At 35.2% G+C, this 19,425-nt stretch overlaps 1 pseudogene; it reads right to left on the bottom strand.

The window, feature by feature from the left end:
- LOC121312470 overlaps positions 1–15,447 on the bottom strand; it is a 50,489-nt pseudogene extending 35,042 nt beyond the window's left edge.
- Positions 15,448–19,425: the final 3,978 nt, after the last annotated feature.

Raw genomic sequence — 19,425 nt, 5'->3', positions numbered from 1 at the left:
GATAGTCATTTATTAAAAAAAAATGTTTTTACTATCGCCTCCCTTATGAGATGTCCTTGGAAGAAAGGCATTTTCTTGGATACAACAAGGTCTTTTAATGAAAGTGAATTCAATAGATTTAGTGGCGTTGTCAGATTGATAGTTTTATTTATAGCGAGAGTCTGGAAGTCAGGGTGGGGTTTAGAAAAAGAAAGATATGCTTGAAAAAGTAAAACCACACAAAAATGAAGGTATTTTACCATTGCAAATAAATACAATCGTAATAATAATAATAATAATAATAATAATAATAATAATAATAATAATAATAATAATTGGTACGAGTCCACTTTTAATAGTTAGCAACACACCTGGGCTAATGTTCAATTACATTACATTTGTTTTTAAGAGATACCTTCCTTTATTTATGCAATGCTATACAACCTATGGCACAGCTTTTCAACGAATACCCTCAGGTGTAAAATGTTCATATCACTGCATTGATTTTTATTCTCACGTTTTCTATTCCTCCAGCTGAGCCGAGTTTTTAAATCGATATCTGCAAAATTTTACATGTTTGAACATGAGCATGTAGTATCAAGACATTTTGGAGATTCAAAAATCCTCACTTAAAGCTCTCCTTTCGAAGCTAAATTATAAAATAATGATCCAAATAAAAGCAGGCTGACCAAATGAAAAATCTTCAAATCTTGGGAGGGAACAAAACCACCTTCTTTTGTGCACTATTCTAACATTCTGGACAGCACTTCACCTATTTAAAAATAAACAAGTGCATGCAAAATCATGAGTTTACTGGATTATTGCCTAATGCAAGCCGAACCTGCTATAGGCTAGGAGAGTATGACAAAAGTTTGGTGAAGACTGTTGCATAAAATCAAGCCTGTTACCACCAGACTTACATGATCAACACAGAAGGGTCAATTTTTGGAATGAATGACCCTAAAAAGAAAAGGCATGACAAAAAAAATTTAAATAAAATCTCATTCAATGTTTTCCGTGGTGAGCAGGGCATGTCGAGAAGAGAAATGAATAGTGCCTTTTGTTCAAATTCGATACACGTTATTCTTCATTTTCTCATCACTAGTACCTTAAAAGCATGAACGTCAAAAACAAATTGAATAAATAAAACACTGGACGGCCTTATTAAAATCAAACTAAATTATTGTCTCTGAAAAGGAACGCGTCTTTGTTGAAATACTTCTGTGTCCTTGTCCTGGGGACTGAACTGCGCTGACACAAAGTTCCAACGGTAAGCTTCTAGTCCAAGCAGCCTTTTATACAATTAAATGTCAAGGATTTTTTTAGCTGACACATTTTCTTTAAGACTACAGAAAAACTGTAGAGTTTAATAAAATGAGCAGATGCACAGCCTCTTCTGTATCCTTACTTAGTTTATTATTTAAGAGATATTTGAAAAAAAAATAAAATGTGTTGTGGAGTATCATGCTATTATTTGTAACACAGGTACACACACTACATGTGTGGGCTTTTTATTGTTTAAACTTTCCAACAAAATACACTATATAGAAATATTCAATTTTTTTTTGTGTAAATATAGGCGTACCAAACACGGATGTTAAAGTCGTAAAACACTTGAACTGTCTTAATATAGCGGCTATCATCTTGGATGAAGCTTCTGAGGTTTACAAATAAAATGCAACTTGAACCCTATTTACAGGAAAGGACTTGGCTGCAGCATGGACTGGGCTATGATTGTTATTTTTCTACTGGACTGATTAAGCCTATGATGCATGTCCTCAGCATCCCTCAAGATCCAACAGAATCTTTGCACTAAACACAATTTAACAAACACTCAGAAGAAAACCACAACTGACTCAAATCCTACATATCAGCTCTCATCAAGCAAATAAATGTGACCAAGTTCATACTGGGACTGGGAAGATAATTAACATATTGTGGCATTTTGTTTTCTACCAATTATTGATATTGGTAATCATATGACCTGCAAATTCACTATTACTTTTATGTGAAGAGTGTAGCACTGTGTAGAAGTAAAGTGACGTACAAGTGAAAAGGTCTGGGGCCCTTTTCCGATGCAAGTTTGAAATTTGCTTCAATAAGCTATTTATATTTAATTTAAAAAAGACTATATATTAGTCCACACAATTTTTGATAGCACTTATTTTTGCCGCGAAACATGCCAAAAGTGCTTTGTAATAAAAACTAATGTCCTGTTTACAACATTAAAAATCATATTAGTACACAAATTTCACAGTAGTGTCACAAGCAAGATACACATTTACCATAAAAAAATTAATGTATTTTTTTATTTTAATGCATTTAATATTTTTTATTTTATTTATTTATTTATTATTACAGCAATAGTAGGACAGAATAGACAGAATGTAGAACATACATTTATTTTGTTACTAAAACATTTAACTCGACCATGTAAATCACACATGTACACATGAGAAAACATGTAAAATTTACAAAACAAAATACAAGCAAGACATGTATATTTAGTTCCATCTATGCAGTTGTTAAAATTGTATACTGGACTGGTTTAATGAAATTAATGTAAACATTTACTCTATTAAAAGCAGGATTCACGGCCTTCCCTCAAACAGGTGCACAGAACTGCACAGTCCCTACATTACAATGTATATCTTTCTATTTATCACCAGTGTATTGCCCTGCAATATCTCCAGTGTCCTTGGAGGCTTTTGAACAGCTTTACTGGAACAAGGGCCAACAAAAGCAGGCAACCAGGTCAAACCACAATTTACACGACAAAAGGGAGACATACGTGCATCTAGACCGATCTACTTTCAATAATTTTGAGGCAAAATTTAAGCCTAAAATATCTGGCTTCCAATTAGCTGAGGTTTAGAGGATTACCCAGTCATATAAAAAATGCAAACACACATCAGAAGATGCAATACTGTGGTCATACCTTGGCAACATTTTCATAATATCGTTCAAGGAAACAAATCCCTATTTTTACTGTAATAGTATCCAGTATAATCTAATCAGAACTGTATTCACTTATTGTATTAAAACACACAGATATGTAGGCCCCCTGTAATGCATCTGAAATTAAAATATGAAGAGTGAGGTCTCAGATTTCAGAGTATTCAGGCTTAAAGCTTCTGTGCCTTATAAAAGGACTTGCTTCCAAATAAAAATACATACCGGTTTTGTTTTTTTCTCATTTCTTTTAGTTTTGAAAGCTCTTGTTTGAAGGAGTAATGTGCAAAAAACAAAGTGCTGGTGTTTCTGTCACATTTCTGTTCTGTAACTGCTATACTGCTAATAAAGTTTAAGGGGGAAAATAAATCTCTCTCTGGCCCTCTACTCTGGGGCCATGCACTACCCAGTGCTTTGTTTGGTCTGTTTTGGAAAGATCCCCCAAATAACTTTCATTCCCAGCACAAGAATTACAAAAGAACAGTCAAAATGGAAAACAGGAGAAATCCACCTCAATTCACTTCACATATAGGCCTACTACACATTTAAACTAACTGTTGGGGAAATACAGGGAATTTGCATAAGAATACTGAAGCAGTATTTGTAGAATACAGGGAATTTGAGTAAGCATACTGAAGCAGTATTTGTAGAATTCTGATTTTGAAATAAGTAGCAGTCATTTAAGGGAATTCCTATTTAAATCCCTCTAACGTGACCAAGAAGCATGCAGATCAGTTCTGACAGACTTCTAACATTAGTATGCGATTGTGCCATAATCTACTTAACATGAACACAAGAGAAGAGACACTTTACATGCTGAAAAAATATGATTTGGAATAAAGCCTAATGCCATCATAAAAACAAAGACATATAAGCACAAACAAATGTCAGATATATCTTAATAAAAATGTTTATTGCAACTCAGGCTTTTGTCAAAGGTGCTGCAAAGTGTTCCCAAGTTATTTCTGTAGTAAATTCTATATTTTGTTTCTTTAAGGCATCCCTGGAATCCAGTCATAATTTACCCATATACTGACTCAAGTGGTCAAGGCAGGACACTATACTTAAACAAAAGATTAAGATGTTTACACTTACAGTTCTGCCCTTGTGTTTTAACAACATATATATATATATATATATATATATATATATATATATATATATATATATATAGTGACCCATGCAGTACACATTCATAAAATCAGTGCATGTTTCATAGGATGTTTAAAACTGTTCACTGTTTTTTGACATGCCAAAAAAAATAAAAAGGCTTCCAAGTAAATAAGAAATGCAATTAAGACTGGAAACATCTGCCATGATGAATCCAGATAATACCAGGTGAAATAACCCCAGAACATTTTAAACTACCAATTAACCAGGTGCCAGGTCCCTTGTGCACCAGGCTCTCCGATTTCATACAAGCAGCGAAACAAAAGGGCAATTTTTACGAAGACAGAATTTTATTTTTCATTACTAGATTTAAATCTCTAGACTAGTTTGTAGGCTGGGGGGGGGGGGGGGGGGGGGGGGTATAAATTAAGATACACTGTATAGAATCTTGGTAACTACATTTTTGAATCCATCAGGTTAAAAATGTTTAATAAACAAACATCTTAAAGCATTAAAAGTCTTGAAGTCAATTTCATACATGCAATGAAACAACAAAAAGTACATGTGACTTGGGCCGCACACACTACTGTATATTAGAGCTTGAGCAACATTTAGTTTAAAGGTGATCAGAATACTGTTCACAAAACACACTAAAATGACATTTTACCTCAAATGTTGACATAATAGACACAGTGAATCACAACTACTACCTTTGTAGTGGAGAAAAGGGATTGCATTTAACCAGGAATCATAGAAAAGATGATGACATCATTGTCTTGAATTCATAGAGAAAAAACACAATTAATATTCTGCACTGAATTATCTAGAAAAAAAAAAAGCAAAAAAGGTCAGTCCAATTATGCCTTTGACTTAACCACTGCAATTCAACCCTGTTAATGAAAGCCATCAATCCCCAAAACACTGGAGTGCTCTCGCTGCATATACAAAAATTAGCAAAACCATAAATCTGATCCTCATTATTAAAATAGACTTGGTGAGTTGAGGTAAACGAGCGACACTGTAATTCATAGACCAAGGTACCAGCCCATATGCTTTCACTGCCAGCGAGTGCTATACTGTAGGCCCACAAAATGAAAACAAAACGATAAAGATAGAAATCTGTTTAGAAATGGTTAGTCAAGCATATTGTACTGAAAATCAACTGCAGCTGTTAAGTACTAATAGAATTATTAAAAAAAAAAAAAAAAAACATGTATTTGTTTTTAAATAATAAATGATATTTCTTGCAGTGTGTATAAACACACAGTTTATCTTTTTTTTTTTTTTTTTTTTTTTTTTTTTAACCATAGCCTCATGAATGGAAAATACAACACCCGAATAAATAAGCACACAAACAGCAACGCCAAATGAAATAGGCTTAGAAAACCAGGAAACATGGAGCTTTCTGATTTTAACTCAAATGAATTTGTCTGTTGAAACTAATAATAATAATAATAATAATAATAATAATAATAATAATATAATAATAATAATAATAATACCTAAATACACATATTGACCATACACAGAACTGAAGCGCCATCTAGGGGTCATTCTAACAGGCAGTAAACTTGATCTTAAATCACCAGGAATTGTGAATAATATCAAAACGCCTGACAGAGCCCCCTTTGTTCCTCCTCATTTACAGTTCACAATACGCCTAAAGGCCTGCCTACAAGCTCTCTCAATAGTCTGGAGCTCTCGTTCCACACCAGTGCCATCAAGTGGTTGGCTGGCAGACAGAACCAAATAGACCAACATAACCCTTCTGGTATGTGATCCCTGTGCATCAACTCTACAAACGAGCTGATAAAGCCGTAAAGGTGCGACGACCACGAGCTTCCAAACGGGTTTGAGTGTTTGTAAATTGCCTTCCGGAAGAAGTCGACCGTAAAGTCTTAGAACGGGACTCACATTAATTGTAAGTTAATTGCAATTTAGGAAACGCTATCATGTAATTAAACCTGAACATATTATGTGTTTTTTTTTTTTTTGTTTTTTTTTGTATTTGTATTTGTTTTGGTTTCTCATATTCACTACATTGGTAACCAATAGGCTGATAACCAAATAGTTGCAGATCCAAACCATATACTGGCAGCATAAACTTGTTCTGCAGGGGATACTTTAAAGACCATAAGAGAGTGCAGAAAGTGGTTGTTACTTATTTGTCTTTACCAGCCAATTGCATTGTGGCGCAAAGACCTTGATTCGTTGAATTCTCTCTCCATGCCTTGGGAGGGTAAAAAGATGTGATGTGCAGGCCTACTACACTACTGAAAAAGATGAAGAAACTATACACTCAGATAATGTCAAATACACTGACAACACCACTATTATTCAGATATTTAAAACTGGTCCCCAAAAGTATTGCAGTTCTAGGGAGGTGTCCAACAAACCATGTCGCTTGCACAGACAGCAGTGATTTCATAGCCTTTCTATATGATATTTTGTTTCAGCAGCTATTTAGGACAACTCCAACAGCTGCCCAACCTAATCTAGTTGTTGTAGATTTCATGTGAGGAAGAAACATTAGCTACAGGTCAGATTTCAGGCAACCTTTGTTTATTTTTAGCAAACTCATGTTTACAACTGAGCACAAGACACAACGTTATGGTTTTGTTGTTTACAGGAAGTTCACACTTGTATTTAGACATTATTTTTTCCTTGAAGAAGGAAGTATTTGACAGTTTTGGGATTAAAATCAGACAAATGCTGTCATCTGCTGTGCAAAACTCACACTGCACTGCTCAGACAGACTACAGTGGTGTTTGTAAGCAGGGTCTGCTCCCTGAAATGGGGTCTAGTCTCTGCTAAAGTTTCAATCAATATCAGAAGAATACGACAGAAGAGAGATGCTGTGAGCAAGATGGATAGTCCACAAAGCAGTCAAGATGAGCCTGTTAAAATAAATAAATAATGTTTTTGTACTGTTTTTTTTTTTTTGTTTGTTTCTTTTATACATTATACAGTTGTACTGTATGAATTACAAAAATGTATCGGAACATCCATCTTCTAGCTTGGAGAACAATCATTGTACTCCAATCATATATATTGCATTCAGTCACTATGTTAATCAGGACAACATAAACCCCAGTGAATTGGCCCAATTAGTACTTCTTAGCTCAAACAGTATCATTGGTGTTGAGGTTTTAAATAATACAAAACTTAAAATGTACTGATTTCTATGTCATAGCACAAAAGACAGGGGGCCATTCAACTTACTGAGGTACATCAATGGGGGAAAAGGTATTGTGCGCCTCCTAAATGCAAATGAGAGAAGTTGCATTTTTGTGAACCTTGACCTCAAATATCTCCTAAAACATTGATCATGGTCAGACATACATATCAGTCTTGGCAAATGAGCTTCAGAAAAGACATGCTTCATTATAAAATACTGCAGTTGACAAATGCTGTATATAAATCAATTTTAACTGACCTTAAAATGTACCATTCTGATTAGGCTACATTTTAAAATGGATATAACTGACTAGAAAATACCACTCTTAATGTTACTGCATACACAATGAAACACACATTAACATTCATGGCCAACATGGCACCTTTTGTAATACATGAAGAATGGAAGAAATGTGAATGCAGTAGGCACAGTATGCTGGGTGCACATGTCTTAGAATAAAAGACAAGCTTGAGACCCCAAGATATTTAAAGGCAATGATTAATCAATTGGACTTCCTAATCATAGTCATCCCTTTCTTAATGTACCTAATGACTGCCATGGGTACAGTAAATCAATCCGCAGGGTTAGCACTAGTACAGCACATAGTGTAAAGAGCACAATACCTACAGTTACACTACAAGTAGCCAAGCTTTAGTCTTGTACAAAAGATTTATTTGTATTTTCATTCTCAATGTCTTAATAAATAAATCTTATTGCATAACCTACTGTTGCACTTAGACAACAAATCTGTCCAAAATGCACGTGCTGTTCAAGCTCATTGGTCAAACACACAGTAATTTCCATTCATAATATGTATATTAATATTAATAGTCCATTAATATCTATTATCTAACTAATATATCTACCACCTATTAATGAGCAATTTATTTTAATGATTGATTTAAATAACGATCTTTAAAAAGTAGGTGCCGGCAGTCATCCAGTTCAGAGTGCAAATAATACATTCTACAGAAGCACTGCACAGCTATACAGCAACAAAACCCATAAAAATATTTTTTGTTTTGTTTCTGGTGAACCACTCGATTAAAGAAACTTGTAAGTGCCTAATAATTTGTGTTCTGTGTCTATTCATTCAGATTCTCACCCAATGAAATAATGATTTTAACAAATGTAATAAATGTTTTTTTTAAAGCAAGTATTTACCAATGAATCCTAAAAATCACTATGAAATTCTCTTGGGCAGTATTGCCAAATGGATTTTTAATTAAACAATTAAAAGTCACAACACAGAACACATATTTACAGGAAAGGTTTTCCACAGAGGGACTGGCTCTACCAGTTATATACAAGTCCCATTGGTGGAGTACCAACAGCATCAAACAACCAGCGTTCACGCTTTAAAAATGACTGTGGATTAAGATTATTCAAGCAGCTTCCTGCAAATTGTACCTCTTGTCCTTGCATTGTTTTGGTCAGTGTATTATTTCCAGTATAATCACTCGCACAGGTTTGTCTCTCATTTATTTATTAGGCAGATTAACTGTTGAAAGGAAACATTCAAAATGGCTGCCACAAAGGTATTAAAAACTTTTGTATTAGGTGTAATAAACCAGTGTTTAAATCACAATGGATTGTTTTACAGAGGAGGCCTGTGCAGGATTTTGTAAAAGTCTTGGACGTACACTGCCATACTGCCACTGCCAGAGGTACTTGGTTTTGGTTGAAAGCTTCCCTGCAGAAGAGCTTAACACTAGTGCACTCTGTGATAAACCGTCCAAAAAGCAGTTTTACTAAATATTTACTGAAAACAGTAATGTATTAAATATTGGCACATTCTGAATTTTCTATTTCAAGTCATTGACGAACTGGTTCTTTTAAAAAAAAAAAAAAAAAAAAAAAAAAAAAAAGGTCATGTTTCCAGTTTAACCCTTACATCATTCAACCAAAATATATCATTTTCTATTTAAATGTGATTTTGTTTTAATCCAGGCCTGCCTTCTACTGCACTAGGTTACACTTTCCCAATGGAGCTGTGTAGGAAGGATTTAAAAGGTTCTCCATCAGACTGAAAGTGATGTAGAACAGAAATTATTATTATTATTATTATTATTATTATTATTATTATTATTATTATTAACAGCTCAGCACATCAAGCCATCAAACCAATATAATTTTTTTACCTTCCTCCTTCAGACACAAACTATTTATAGTAGCATTGGCTTTGTGCTAAAAGGGAATGATAATTTGCAATCTTGTCAGTTATACAAGTATCTGGTGTATCTGTTCCCTCCTTAATGTAGAGCATTGCACATGTAATAAAATCCATACAGACTGAAGTGCCATCTTAGCCCTGTAGAGGGTGGGCTTTCCAAATCAGCCCACAAGCACATGACCTTCCCGCTCAAGCTGTTGAGAAAGACTATGGAACTGCTGTTGTTTGTAGTAGGCGAGTGTTTCTAACAGAGTTCACAGAAATAGCTGCAAATAATAAACACCAGGCAAAGTAATAAGTAACAATAATTATTTGTTGGTACACTCCTGAAAAAAAATAAAATGACTGCAAAGAGTGCTACAAATCATTTCCACAGAAACTACTAAAATCAAAAGAAAGGAAAAAAAAAGTTACATAAACACAGCCAGGTAGACAAGGACTGAATAATATGGGTTTATTTACAATTTATCTTAAATCAGTTAAGATCATGTAAATGATATATTGACCACCATTGAGGTCTCAGTAGCCTATTCCATAACATTCAGTGCAATAAGATATTTTACATTATTAGGCTCTAAAATGTTACTAAAATTTAATTCAGAGAGTTCAAAATGTTGGTTAATCTATTATTAATTAAAACAAGAAAAGGGAAATGTATCTTGCTGGAATATCAATTAAAGAAACTACTTTAGAATCATGTCTTTTCTATTAGAGAACAGGATACTGAATCTTCAAAACAGAATTCATGAAGATAAATTCTTCTCAGTTTTTGAGTCAACATTAAAAGAGAGGAGTGGGGCTGCTCTAAAAATCTGATGAATATAAGTTTAAGCTAGACACTGCTGGATGCAATGCAGTTACTATACCAACAACGGTTCGGTATTCTGCCTGGTTTCACAAGATTAATGCTGCTCACTCATATGCCTTGGTTTTGGCTGTGCACCTGAGAAACACCTTTGTTGTTTCATCTTTGGTTATTAAAAATAAACTGCAGTTCATTACAGTGCTGTGTTAAGCAAACAGGACAAATGTGTGGTCCAGTGATTAGAGAAACAGACATGTAACCAGGAGGTCCCCGGCTCAAATCCCAGCTCAGCCACCAACTCGTTGTGTGACCCTGAGCAATTCACTTAACCTCCTTTGGGTGAAATGTTGTTGTAATGACTCTGCAGCTGATGTACAGTTCACATACCATAGTCTCTGCAAGTCAACTTGGATAAAGGTGTCTGCTAAATAAGCAAATAATAAAAAATAGTGTATTCATAATGGCAGCTGTTAGGGGTTATTTTACAACAGCAAACAAAGTGATAACATGGTAAAGACAGGGCATGTCATTCATTCACTGGTTTGTTTGCATACAAGCAAAATAAACAAATACTGTACATACACTCTATAAACAAATCACATAAAGTAAATGTACAGTGGCATTTCATCACAATTTAACAAGGGCTCAAGACAAATGGCACCATTTCTCCAACTTAGTAAAAATGTATTATGTACTGATCTAGTAGTAAAACGGAGGTACTGTAAAATGCCCAATTGTAAAGTAAGGTCATCTATTTTTTTTCTTAAATGTAATAAACCAGTATTTTGAGAAGACCCCATCCATCATTTAATTGCTGCTGTGGTGGTTTATACAAAAAAATAATAAATGCACATAGCAGTCTTAAAATCACAAGTTTAATGTAACTTGACTATATCTCAACCTTGTTTACTATAAACCATAAAAACAAAAGATGCATTCAACAAAGCTTTCTTTGTTTGTTGGACTGAGAAGTGAGATACTGATTGCAATCATCTAATTGAACGGCTTATTTCTCTTTCATTGAGGAGTCTACCAGCTTATTTCAGACCATGGTTAGCACTAATCTTGGACTGCCTAACCTAAGTTAACAATAGCATTAGGTAGACCAAGATTAGTTCTAATAAAGGACTGCAAAACCAGCAGCACAAGGTGATACTTCATTTGAGAGGTTTGTGAGAAAGCTGAACCAGCTTCAGCCAAATTAATTTGATACTCAAATTACCCAGTCCTCACTCTTAAATAAAAAATATATACATAATGCCAGGAAAATCAAATCATTCTGAAATGTCTGTTTAGCCGATTCCAAATCAAAAAAACAGGACAGTCTGTTCTCTGGAAACAAAACAATACTTTCAAGACACCTTCACGTATTGTAGACTTTTACCAAAGGCATTACCAACTTGTTAGTGATAACCACAGTGGAGGTTCTGACATCTAGAGCTACAATAATTTTCATGGAGACAAAACAGCAGATTTAAAGTAAGGTGCTAACTGCCAGACAGGCTTGCTAAAGAGGTTGTCTGATGCTGCCAGGTGACTTTTTCTAGCAAAGTATAGGCCCTACTCTTGCTAATCTGAACCTCTGTTTCACAATCAGACCTACCAGGCAAATCACAATATCATAACAATGAAATACACAATAAAAGCAGTTGTGAAAACAATTCACACACAGGTAAATTCAAACATCACTGCAACTGGTGGCTTCCATATGTAGTCTATAGTGCAGATCATCATTTAAGTAAATAGGTTCATGCATATTACAAAGCTGCAAACAAAAAAAAACAAAAAAAAACAAAAAAACATTTGCCCCTGTACTTTTTGATTCAATAACTTGAGGGTATCCAAAACATAAAATAAAAGACTAGAGAAGGAATAGTACAGATTTCAAACAGTATTCCGAACAAGTCACAAATCTGTCCCTAACTGGATCGGACAAGCAAGAGTCTACTGTGCTAAAATGAGTTAGTAATACAAATTAGACACATTTTAAAACATGTAAGGTGCTGATAAAATAATTCTTCTTCAAATGTTTGTCTAAAGTTGAGGGAACAGTGGCTTTCAACCTGGTTCCAGGAGGCCTAGTTTGAGGCATCTTTGCTGTATCAAACCCCAGGTCTCCCCCTGGTGTGCCATGCATTGTCTGAAACCTAGAAACCTGAAACCAAGTTCCAAGCCACAAAGTGCTTCATTTCTCCTCAGCTTAAGGTTACATTACAAAGTTCATCTTCAATGCTGTTGTATGGCTAACCCAGTAACTTTTTTTTGTTTGTTTTCATACATTTTCCTAAAATTGACCTGACCTTTTAAATTACAGCCGGTTGGCAGTTTGGAAACACTCTGTTAACAAATACCAAGCAAGCGTCCAGGAAAGAATTCCACACATTCCAAAATCAACTCCAACAAGGAAAAAAAAGGGGATTTACCATAAGTGATGATGTATTTTCATCTGATTAATATAGCACTCTCCAACACTAACTTCATTCATTCTTGAATATTTTACTACCTCTCTCTGACAGCAGCGAGATAATTCAAAACTGCAACTGTTACCAACGGATCAGCCTGTGTGAACATTTACATAGTGTAGCAGAAAGAGTGTTTTGGGAGGTTGGCACCTAAATGATACCAAACTGAGGTTAAGTGTTAATGATTTTAATAGTGACAGTTTCACGTTAAAGATCTTGACTTGTTTTTCTTAATAGCAATTCACCTTCTTTTGAGCCTCAGGCTGGTTCCTGTCTGTGTAATTGTAATGAAAGGGCCGGGGCTAGTAGTTTATTCTGGGACTGGGACACTCCTGCCAAAGAACTGTCAGCAGCTTTCACGCCTCAGTTTAAAAACAAGCATCTGGAAAACTGGGTTCATAATTATTTTAGCTGCTGTGTAAAGATATCATTAGTGGAGGTCAATACAGTTTTCAGTGCATCATAACATTTTCCCCTGGTTTTTCAAAGTCGGGAAATAAAATGAGAATTGTAAAGTGGATCCTACTTAAATGTACACTCGCCAATAGTATTTTGCAAGGTTTACATACAATACAGCAAATAATTGACACATCAGCAAACTCTATAAAATATCAGCTAAGCTACAGTATGTACAGTATATATACACATCTTCGGCAAAATCGCATCCATCTGTTGGTCGTTACAGCAATATCCTTCTATTACGGTGAGTTAGCCATTACCATTAATCAGTGCCAGTAATGTGAACAACTAGGCCCCTGTTAAACCTGCTCTTAACTGATCATACTTATTGCAGGCTACCCAACCAGAAATCAAGGTAGGTCTAATTCATGTACCTGTTGCAATAGAATCAGCCATAAAGGCAAATAAAGCAGTTTATCTTAACCAGTTGACATCATACTGTACAGTATTTAGCATGGGCTTGATCACATTGCTAGAACATAGATTATTTTATTTCAAATCAATAAAATGCCTGACTCAGAATGTTCAACAGACCTTTCTGCACTGGCATCAGGGCCACTCTGCAAGAGATGGATACAAGTTCAATTTTGCCAACTGTACACAACACAATGTACTATACATAGCTTAGCTGAATTTACACAGAAACCATTGTTTGTTTTGATATCTGTTCCATCAATTATTTGCTGTCTGGATTAATGTAAACCAGCAAAACACCACTAGTGAGTGTACAAAAAGTGTAGACTTGGGGGGGGGGGGGCATATTAAAAGCACAAGTGTGTATCTGCTATCCCTTTCGAGTTCTGGGGTGCTGAAGCAATTTCTGGCCTGACATCCACTTTGGAGGCTCTTAACTCTGGTATCTTCTATTGGCTAAATTTGTTCCAGCATACTGACTGTGCAAAGGCACTAGAACCCTTCCCTCTGCTGCTATCCAAATCTGTTATTCAAACGGTTTAACTGCTTAAGTAAATTTGCATTGCAATTACATGAATATCCTAAATAGCTGTATTTATATTTAACTGAAGGGCTTTGCTTCTAGCCCTAGGTAAAGCATTAGCGATAGTATTTTTTTTTTTTTTTTTTTAATATAATAATTTGTCTATAGTTTTCTGATTCTATATTACAAAGGGACTAACAAAAGTCCCGTCAGATGCACATTTAAGCATTCATACAACTGTCAAACAAATATACATGTGTGATGATAGCTGAATATCGGTGTTAACCCTATGTAAACCGTTTTGGCATCCTTAAATATTTGCTGGTTCAGGAGATACATACTAAATTCTGCGCCTGAACAGATGCAATGTCAAGAGTCTCGTTTCTGAGAAACTGCAGACGGCTACTGCAATGAAAAGGAAAACGTCATCACGTAAATTGTTAAACTTACTCATGCCGAAAACCAAGCCTATTCATCACACAATATCATTTTTTTTTTTTTTTTTTTTTTGCAAAATAGTGAAACTAACCTAGCCTGGTTTTCGCATACTTAATTATCCTCATGTCAAAGCTGCTTCCCTGTTAGTTCCATTTCCCTTACCGGTCGCGCACCCCTCTCTCTCACAAAGGTACAAATATAAAATGCATTGCTCACTTCAGACCATCCTTACATCCAGATCAATCAATAGTCCCTCACTGTTTAATTTTGGATTGACAGAAGAACGAACCAAATTAATAGAAAACCAGTTTCATTCAAAAGTTTAAATCCGTGTCGAGCTCCCAACAAACAGAATTAATAAACAATGGAACACTTTGTAACGCACAAAAACGTTCCTCTGCAGTTCCTGTTACTTCTTGTAAATTAGAAAGCAAAGCATTCCTGTCGATTTGAGTGAAAATGAAACCCTATCACCCCGCTGATGAAGGAATACTCACTGGAACCTCTGTAAAGCGGAAGTACATCCCTTCAGTAAAACAATTTGCAACACCAGTAATGTCAGCAGAAGGACGATTACAATTAAAAAGTTTACCTGAGCAACCGCCAGAAATTCATAAAAGTTCTGCTGAATCTCTTCCACCAAGTCAAATAGCTCCAGATCAGTATCCCATGTGAAAGATGGAAGCGGGTTTGTGATGAAAATAAGCAACACAGCCAAGAAAGCTGGACCTGTGGAAGCCATGCTCGTGTGGGCACGGTAATTCAATGCACCTCTGGAGGGGAAATAAAACAAGGCTATAGAAAGTTTATATCCCTTTTAAGTATTCCTTGACCTGGTCCCCTGGTAAACCAAAGACGTGGCTACAGCTCTCGGCCCCTTAAAGGAGCCGCGCTTCATTTGTGATCCGCTGTCCGCTATACCCGACACCGGCGAGGAGGACTTGACAGCCTGGGCCTGCGCCAGGTTGCTGAGCAACCTGCCGCACACACACTGCCATTGTATGGGACTTCGGTGAGCTTCCGGGTTTAGGTTTACACACGCTGTGAGACTTTTTTAGTTCGGTAATCACTAGTGTAGTGTAGTGCTAATTGCTTCTTGCTTGCTTGTTTTTTACTTAAACTACTGTAATTTCATATAATGGATTTTACAGTGTAATAGTAATCAATATCGATCAATCAATATTTATTTTATATACAGCCTTTCATAGTGGACCACCATCAAAAAGTGCTTTACAACATAGCAAAAACAATGCATAATACATTAAATACAGGGAATAGTAGATTAAATACAAACAGTAAAAATACAATGCAAATACATTAAATACATTGTGTGTGTGTTATGCAGAATCATATGAATAAAATGCAAATACATTAAATACATTGTGTATGTGTGCGTTATGCAGAATCATATGAATAATGATTCTAATCATATGAATAATGATTGCTAATAACAGATATCAGGCTTGAACAGCATTGAAAGCAAGAGAGAAGTGGGTCATAAGAGTTGATTTGAAGTGAGCGACTGGGAGCTACATGCACTAGAGCTGGGAGAGTTCCACAGAGTCGGTGCCATGAAGCTAAAAGAGCACTCTCCAAGTGTGGTGCACTTTTGCTTGGGTATGACAAGCAATCCAGAGTCAGAGGACCTCAGCTTGTGTGCAGGGACATAGCGGGTCAGCAGGCTGGAGAGATACTCTGGACCTGTGTAATGAAGGGCCTTGCAGGCAAGCAGGAGAATTTTGAAAGTAATCCTTAACTTTACAGGTAGCCAGTACAGCTGGGCAAGACAGGGGGTAATTTGATCATGTTTTTTACATCTGGTAAGGATCCTAGCAGCTGCATTTTGAACCGGCTGCAATCGGTTTATGGCGCGTGACTTTAAAGGTGGCAGCACAGTCTGAGTCCCAAGTGAACCATGATTTAGGTGAACCACCTGTAATACAATGCCAGGCCCAGGAAACTTCACACCTCGGTGCTGGTCCCCAGGGCCGGACAGTCATTTCAAGACTATTACACTTCCTCTATGTTAAACAGTTAAAAAGTACAAAGGCGTGAGTGATGTAATGATGTTTTATGGTGACTTGTGAGTTATTTAACACTTTTTTTTTTTTTTTCCCCAGCTGTGTTATTAACAAAAAAAACTACCGGTATTTGACATTCGTGAATTTTAAACACATTTTATTCATTAAAAAAACACACATAAAAAGAGATGTTTTGGTAAATGTTTAGTTGGCATTTGTCTTCTTTTACAACAGTATGACTGCTAAACATCTAAGGTTTCTTTAGTTTAGTTTAAGAATTATTTGAATGTTGTTATCAGGGCTAGATCTTGAGATGAATGATCTTTATCTTGGGTGGTGTTTGAACAAAACAAATACACTGTATACAGTTAAATGAGCTGAAGTGCAGATTTGTAGTTTGGGGTTTAGATGGGCGGTATTCAGATATGCCACTGTTCAGATTATTAGCCCACTTGAATCCCCATAACTTATAAACCTTTACATTATAACTGCCATAATGGCCGTCACCTTTTAAAAATATTTTTTTGGTGTGCAGTTTTAAATATAGCATAAAGGCTGGTGTTATTCTTGATTTCATGACTGTGAGACAAATGAACAGAAAAGACATATTCAGAAAAAAACCTAATATTAAGATAATATTTGTAGATTCAAATATTGAAAAAAAAAATACACTATTTATAAAAGTTTACATCTCAGTGTAAAATTAAGTTAGTGCATAAAAGGGAAATAATAATAATAATAATAATAACACAGCATATATTATATAATATAATAATATAATATTATATTATATATACAATGACTAATAAATTCAAATGAACACAGTTGTGCAGACGTCTTTTTTCAAACAATAATTTATACAATATGTAATAGAAAACTAAGATCCACGGTTACATTTTCCAATTATCATTATAAATATATATATATATATATATATATATATATATATAATATAATATATATATATATATATATATATATGTTAAATTACATTTAACTACTCGTGGTTATAATTCTAAAATATACAAATACAATGTGTATGTCTGTGTAATAAATACTGTTCTGAGTTCAATTCTTACATCTGTCTCCAGCTGCGGTAGCAACACTGATTCTAATGATGCTTTCGGTGTTTCGTCTTGTTACGCCGCGAGCTGAAAACAGCAGGGAGACCTGAATGATGGCAACCAGCGGTCAGTCGACGCTGTTTGTCCCGTACTGAAACACCTCCCTCTCTGGGTTTTAGCTTCTGCTCTGTAGACTATGAAAGCTAATACACGCTGCGATCCGGGTGGGTCTCAGTGAACATGTCGGCTACCTGCGCTTGAGAACAAGTATGGACGAGACGTACTAGCAACTATTGGCACATCCATTTTGTCGAATACAGCTTTCACTTGAGATTTACATACCCAAGATGGCCGCGCTGCCCTTCTGTTCAATACTGTATTTTAAAACTGTTTTAAAATCACTCTTTCAGTCCTTTGAAAATTACACATTTCTATCATGTATGTATGTGCTACTGTATTTACAAAACCGCGACTAATTACAGAGCATACGTACCAGTAGGCAATAAGGTGATTCTCCATCCGTATCAGCTAGTAGTACCTTAATGTCGTGAGAATGAAAAATATTTGAAATACTGTGCATTGTTACACAAGCAGGGTTGTGTTGTGTTATCTGCGACGCCGCTCACGCTGTGCGCTGCACCTGTGTTCTTTCCATTGGATTTCAAGCAATGAAAAGTAGTCTAATTAGGCTCCTTTTTAAATGTACTGTACAGTGAGTGCTTTGTGATTCATTATATGAAAAGCGCTATATAAACTTAATAATAAATAAATAAATAAATAAATAATCTAACGATTTTACAATTTGTTTTGTAACCCATTCCGACAATACTCAGTTGCCATATGTAGCCTATGTGATCTAAACTGAGCACGCCAAAATTGACCATACGTCTAAAAATAAGATGTATTATTAACTTAAACTTGAATGTATTGTAACTTAGCCTGCGTTTGTACAGGTCGTTTTAATAGGCACAGGTTTACTTGGCCTATTTGGTATTTGTTATTATTTGCGTGAACAGTCCATTAATCTGAGTGTTTTAAAATTGAATTATTAGAATTCCAATGTTAATTCCGATTATTTAAATCAGACAATGCATTTATTTATTTATTTGTTTGTTTATTTATTTATTTTTACTGCACTAATGTCGATAAGGGCATTTAGATTAAAAGGTCACTGTCCTTGCTTTAAAATATCAAATACATTTCTCTAGGAAACAGTAGGCTACAACTTTTTTCTAATAATGATGTGATAAAGTAATTATTAATTTATTAATTTAGTAGGCTATAGTAAAAAAAAAAGTTTTAATTTTAATTTTCTTTTAAAACATAAAAACATTTAAAACTTGTTTCATATTAAAATCGTGTTAAATAAACAGTAGTAGTACTAGCGATAGTACACCAAACGGAGTGTTAATGAAATGTCTTTCAGTGTACGATGTATCGAGTCTTGTTTTTTTTTTTTTTTTTGTTTTTGTTTTTTACTTTAATATAGCATTCTAATAACCTAATGCAAACCGAGAAAAAATAATACTAGTAATAATAATGGCAGTGTTACATCATTGAAAAACGCAAGTGCTATATGACCTTTAGGCGCTATCTCAACACTTTAAAAACCGCAGCTGCTGTTAAGCCCACGGAAAAGGGGAAAGGCGCCTGTCATGTAATCGACTAGTCAGTCCCTAGACACACAGCAAAGACGTGCTTGCTGTTTTGCACATATTTCCCGGAATCAATGCGTTCATCGTTGAAATGATAGCTAATTTACATAACATTGGCGATCATTTGTCTGCAAAGGCTACAGTTAATCTTATGACGACACTGAAAACTCAGCTTTTCCATTTACGTATTGC

Source organism: Polyodon spathula, chromosome 3 (assembly GCF_017654505.1).
Source record: "Polyodon spathula isolate WHYD16114869_AA chromosome 3, ASM1765450v1, whole genome shotgun sequence".
Lineage (NCBI taxonomy): Eukaryota > Metazoa > Chordata > Actinopteri > Acipenseriformes > Polyodontidae > Polyodon > Polyodon spathula.
This window is presented reverse-complemented; position numbering and strand designations above follow the sequence as displayed.